The sequence below is a fragment of the Rutidosis leptorrhynchoides genome, chromosome 7 (assembly GCF_046630445.1).
Source record: "Rutidosis leptorrhynchoides isolate AG116_Rl617_1_P2 chromosome 7, CSIRO_AGI_Rlap_v1, whole genome shotgun sequence".
Taxonomy (NCBI): domain Eukaryota; kingdom Viridiplantae; phylum Streptophyta; class Magnoliopsida; order Asterales; family Asteraceae; genus Rutidosis; species Rutidosis leptorrhynchoides.
Window position 1 is genome coordinate 46,194,851 of NC_092339.1, and position 6,508 is coordinate 46,201,358.

Below are 6,508 nucleotides of genomic sequence, written 5' to 3' on the forward strand. Positions count from 1 at the left end.
GTAGAGGGTTGATACTAAATGGTAGAAAGATAGACGAAAATTTTGATACGCATGGTGTATGGAGTCAAATGACTAGCCATCACCGATTTAAAGGGGGAAATTACTCTTATTTGGATATAGATAGAGCAGAGTTAAGAGTAATTCATAGGTTTTTAGCTAATTCGATTACACAAAGAGGTAAGAATAAGGAAAAGGTAAATAAAAAGGATTTGTTTTACCACATGTGTATTCGAGACCCACAAAGCGCTGTAAGTATACCTTATTGTGTGGGTTATTATTTATCAGATATGGTTAGGGGGATGAGACCGCATAGCATAATAGGAGGTGGTATATTTATTACTTTGATTGCTGAATATCTCGGTGTGGATATAAGTCGGGGGGGATTATTAGTCGAAGAACCAGAACCCCGCGATACAATAGGTTTAAATGTATACCATGGTGCGAAGGTTTTGAAGAGGCGAAATAACTCCGCGGTACGATATAATGGTAGACATCCACAGGTTAAGAGAAACCAACAGCCAGGTAATGTGGGAGGGGGAAATGAAATGACAGAAATGCAAAGGTTTATAGCTTCACAAGAGTACGAAAATGCTAGACATAGAGCATTTGAATATTGGCAAGTTCATCAAAACCAAATCATAGCTTATTGCCAACAAATAGGTAGAAACTATATTCCTACTCAATCGCCCGTATTTCCTCCCTGGTCTATAGAGATCCAACCACCGTATCCTACGTATAACCCAGCCGAAGCATTCTATAACACATACGGTTATGCATGGAACCCCTACTGGTATCAGTATCATCCCTAGTCTACTTAGTTTTATTTATTTTATAATTTGTAATGTTGATACATTTAATACTTATGTTAATATTGTAATAGTTTTTATAATTTTCTAACTTTTATTATTAGATTTTAATAATTTTTGAATGTGGGGTAATATACCAAACTTCAAAAATATGTATATATGTTTGTAGTTTATCTTATGTACACAACAGGGTAAAACAACGCATTTTCAAAGACTGACATTAAGTTCAGCAAAAGCAACTAATTTTGACGACAAGATGCAAAATAAATGTGATATAACATCAAGATGGAATGAACAAATGATATGCACCATTTATCATTCAGCAAACAAACGCCAATATGTTTGGAAACTTTGGTAAAATTTAATCATTTTCACACAAATCACCCTCAATAATTTAAATTGTTACTGATTTCTTGCAAATGAGGGCATTGCAAGATCTTAAGTGTGGGAAGGGGTTAAATTCTTTCGGATTTTAAAATTTTTACTTTATACACTTGGTTACCATTAGAAATACTAGTAAAGTAGTAGTTTATTAGAATCTAGTGCTCTCTGATAATAAAGAACAGCCCTAGTCTTATATACTGACTACCCAATTCTAGTAAAATTTTTCAAAATTTTCAATTAAATGAACTCAAAATCATGTTTATACATATTTATGAACGATAAAACTAGGTGTTAACAACGAAATTATTGTTACCTCGCAAAGGACATAAATTGAGAAACAAACCAAAATGTTAAAATTCATTTAAAATGGAATAGAGGACAATAAAAAGGAAAATAAAAGCCAAGTGCGGGAAAATTCTCCAAGTTATTCAAAACATATGTCACATATTTTTGTACAAATAACTGAAAATACTTTTGCTTTGGACTAAACTAAAAAGTTTTACCTGATTTAATGTAAGAAAGATGGATCTACACGATGAATCAATTCCATCATTAAAAGGAAGTGAAGTCTTTCGAAAATGAAACGTGCTTCTTGATTTAGGTCAGGAAGTTGTCGTCCAGACCAGCTGTAGGTTGATGAAAAATCTAGAAAAGTCATCACTAAAATCAGCAGGAAATCCACGGACCTCAGCATAAAACAGGGTCGCCAAGTGGTCAGATTTATCCTAACCATGAGAAGAATTTATCTCGTAAAATGGAGGGGCACCGTGCAAATTAGCTTGATAAGACTAATAAATCAGATCCCCAGAAAGGATAATCTCTTTAAAAGATCAAAAATCAGCTTTTAAGCCTGATATTAATCAATCCTAGAGATTGACCTTAAAGATTGAGAATTCAAACTCATGGAATTCAATGATATCTAAACTCGAGCTTGAACGAGAAAATATTTTGATCAAATTATAAACCGATTTGTTTTCTGAAAACCCATTTTCAATGCGTTCATTACCATTAAATGTAAAATCCTAGGAATTCACCTGGAATTCATTAGGTCACCTGAACCAAATCGGGTGTCAACCGTAAGAACGGTGGTTGCATAGCATTGTCAAAGACAGGACCTTGTGCCAGACCGGAAAATTATAAGGCTGAGCTTTACTATTGCTCCTACCAAGGATAGTAATTGCGTCCGACACATTATAGACCATAATTAAAAGCATGTCAGGGGACATTGCCTTAACAGTTGCTTGTTCAACGCTTTCCTTTACAACCGGACGGTAGTTTACCGAAAGGTAATATACGGGACAAGTAAACTGGACGTGTTGCTTTCCTAATACAAGGTTAGCAAGTGGGTGACACAAAACCATAAGTTTTGAGCTAAAATTTTCAAATATGAAACCCACCAAACCCAAAAAAATAATTTGCAAACACCGGTGAAGGGTTATTCCGGAAAACTTATCTAGGGTAAAAACTAGATTTAATTTTCAAAAGATCAAATGTTTTCATAAAGATCCAATTTCCTTAATGGATCTAAATTTTTATAGTCATGTGGGACTGTAAACCATATCGTTACTACCATTGTTTATACCACCGTATAGAAATCACTGATGTACAAAGTGTGAAGAATAAAGAAGTGATTTTAGTATTTCAAGACTATATTGCTTGAGGACAAGCAACGCTCAAGTGTGGGAATATTTGATAATGCTAAAAACGAACATATATTTCATAGCATTATTCCTCAAGAAAGACAAGCTTTTAGTTGCAATTGTTCTATTTACAAGTGATATTCGTTTAAATAATAAAAGGTGAAGACAAAAGACAGATTCGACGAATTGAAGACGCAAACGACCAAAAAGCTCAAAAGTACAAAATACAATCAAAGAGGTTCCAATTATTGATAAGAAACGTCTCGAAATTACAAGAGTACAAGATTCAAAACGCAAAGTACAAGATATTAAATTGTACGCAAGGACGTTCGAAAATCCGGAACCGGGACCAGAATCAACTCTCAACGCTCGACGCAACGGACTAAAAATTACGAGTCAACTATGCACATAAATATAATATAATATTTAAATAATTCTTATAATTATTTAAATATTATAATATATTAAAAATTCGTCGGCAAAGAAAGACTCCAAAGTTGGTGAGCTGGAAAATCAAACTCCGCGACTCGCGGAGTTTGAAGGCAAAAATTGCCGCGAGTCGCAGAGCCCCAAATTCTGAAACCGCCTATAAAAGCAAACGCAGTTTGATCTCAAAAAGATCAATATATATCCATCCATATATCTATACGTAATATTTATATTTATAATTTATATTTTAATTTTAATTTTAATTTTAATCCTAATAATAAGGGTATTTTAGCAAATGTTGTAAGGGTGTAAGTCGAAATTCTGTCCGTGTAACGCTACGCTATTTTTAATCATTGTAAGTTATGTTCAACCTTTTTACATTAATGTCTCGTAGCTAAGTTATTATTATGCTTATTTAAAACGAAGTAATCATGATGTTGGGCTAATTACTAAAATTGGGTAATTGGGCTTTGTACCATAATTGGGGTTTGGACAAAAGAACGATACTTGTGAAAATTAGACTATGTGCTATTAATGGGCTTTATATTTGTTTAACTAAATGATAGTTTGTTAATTTTAATATAAAGATTCACAATTGGACGTCCCTATAAATAACCATATACACTTTTAAGACCCAAATATTTATTGTACATAATGTATTTATGGTGTACGATGCGTGTATGAAGTGTACGAGACATGTACGTGTTGCTTGCTCGAACGTTGAAGAAAACTGGACGTTGTTTGGAGTCACAAGGTGTACGTACCTTTTTGACCCCAAATAAATTTGTGTTGATGTTTCAAAGCCTTACCATTGGAAAAAAAATCTTATTACGTTTCCAACGATATTTGATTCGTCGAAAACGGAGTTACGGTCAATAAGTTATGGCCAAAACAAGTTTGCTGAAGTTCAGATGAAACAGGAAAATGCCGCGGCGCGACCAGAATGGCCACGGCGCGACAAATGCCTATTTTGAGGGTCAGAAAGCTTAAAAAAAGTGATCTAAAACCACCCTTTGGGCCACGGCGCGACAAACCTGCTCCGCGGCGCGACAATAGGCACGTTCTGGTACTTTTCAGCCTTTTAATGAGTTAAATGAGGGGCAAAGTTGGTATTTCACATATGGACGGGTCTTTGGCCATAAAACTGATCCTAATCTTATCTAAACCTCATTTCCTTCTCATTTCTTCCCTCCCACTCACACCCCAAACCCTAGAGAGAGAGTAAAGGGTTTAGAGAGAGAAAGCTCGAATCGGAGATGAAGAAGAGTGATTCGGGTCGGGTCTCAAGAGTTAAAGTTGTTCTCCTCGTTCACGGCTACGTTGTGATAGTGATGGTAAGTTCTAACTCCGAAATTCATCTTTATGATTTGGTATTCAAGTTAGGGTTTTTAGCTTTTTAGTTGTAAAACCCATTTAGATGATGAAGTGGGTTTATGGAAACTAGTTATTTTTGATACATGGCGGGTTTTGGGTTGATTGACGTTTTGACCATGATTAGGCTTTGGTTTTGGGTGTAATCACTTAGTTTAGTGATTTTGGAAGCGTTGGAACCCTTTTGGGTGTATTCGAGTTGACTAATTTTGAAATGGGTCAAAATTAGGGTTTATGTGTCAAAGTGGGTTTCGAGTGATGAAATTATGAGTTTGGGTCTTGCGTATGTTGGTTAAACGTTAGAACATTTGTGTTGACTTGGTTTTTGGGTGTAAACCCTAATTTAGGTCAAAACGGGTCAAATGGGCATTTCGGGACAAGTAAGCTCGATTCGTTGTCAAATTAAGTTTTAAATCAAGTTTTGGTAAATCAAGTAGGTAAATACTTGATTTAAGTGTTAGTGGTTGTCTTGGAAATATAATCACTAGTCGTTAGTGATTTTGGGGAGTTTTATGACTTTGGTCAAAATGAGCAATTTGAATTGGGTCAAAATTGAGGATGACACTAATTTGGATTAATTGGATGTTAAACGCATGTGTTAAGTGTTAAATGATGCTTTTGATGTAATTACTCGTGAGAAGTGATTTTAGGTTAAAATTTGGTGTTTTAGCAATAAAGTCAAACTTGGTCAACCATGGAATGGGTTTTGTTTAAAATACGAGCTAGTATGCGTTTAGAGGTTAAAGTTGACATATTTGGGTATTTCGAGAACGCGAGAACTAGTCTCGTTAGTTTTGGACCTTCGGGTAGCGTTAAAAGTGCAAAAGGGTATATTTTGCACTTGTTGTTCATTTGGGCGGGTCGAGAGTCCAAATGAGATTATATGTTGATTATGTGTATACCTATATGCGTATTATAGGTAAAATCTTGCTCGGTTGTGTGTGGTGGAGATTTCGCTCATGGTTTGTAATGCTCGAGTTCACAAGGTGAGTGGAATAATTATATATGTATATATATGATTTATTTACTTGTGGGGTATGGGTTTAAAGTTCGATGTTGACGATACCATATCCTCGTGCGAGTTGCTATTTAATGTATGGAGTTAAAGTTCGATGTTGACGATGCCATACCACTATTGTAGTGATTTTGATGAGGGGTTAAAGTTCGATGTTGACGATACCTCATATGTGGGTTTTAAGTTCGATGTTGACGATACCACATTAAATAGGGCGAATGGGGTTTAAGTTCGATGTTGACGATACCATTCGCGGGGCTAGTCTTGAATACTAATAGATGTTGTGAACATCAATGTTATTTGTGTTGTAATGTAGCATATTATATTGTTCAAGTTATATGCTATTGTTTGTGCTAGCTTGCGTATTGGAGATTTAGCGTTATACTTTACGATGGTATGCTAATTATATTGCTAGCGTGTATGCGGTAATTGTGTAAGTGATTGCAAGTAAGTAGGTTATATATGTATATGTATAATTATTGCATTCACTAAGCTTCAAGCTTACCCCTCTCGTTGTTTACCTTTTTCAGGTATTGTGTATGTGAAGTTAGCTAGTCGTTAGACTAGATGTGTAGGAGCGCTTGGGCTCGATGGGGTAGCTTTTGGAGTTTTGGACGCGGATTTGGGGATTTGGGGATTTGGTAGTCCTCGGAATTATGCTCTTGGTATCGGGTTGGGTTATTGTGTATTAACCCGTATTTCTTGTGATCGGGTCATTATTGCAAATGATTTTGTAAAGTGTAATTTGTGTACCAAGGGTCATGATAGGTTGTTAAACGTATCATTACGATGTTATGTTTTGATTAAAACAGAGTTGAAAATGTATTGTATTAATGGGACCTAACTAATAAAAAAAAAATGTA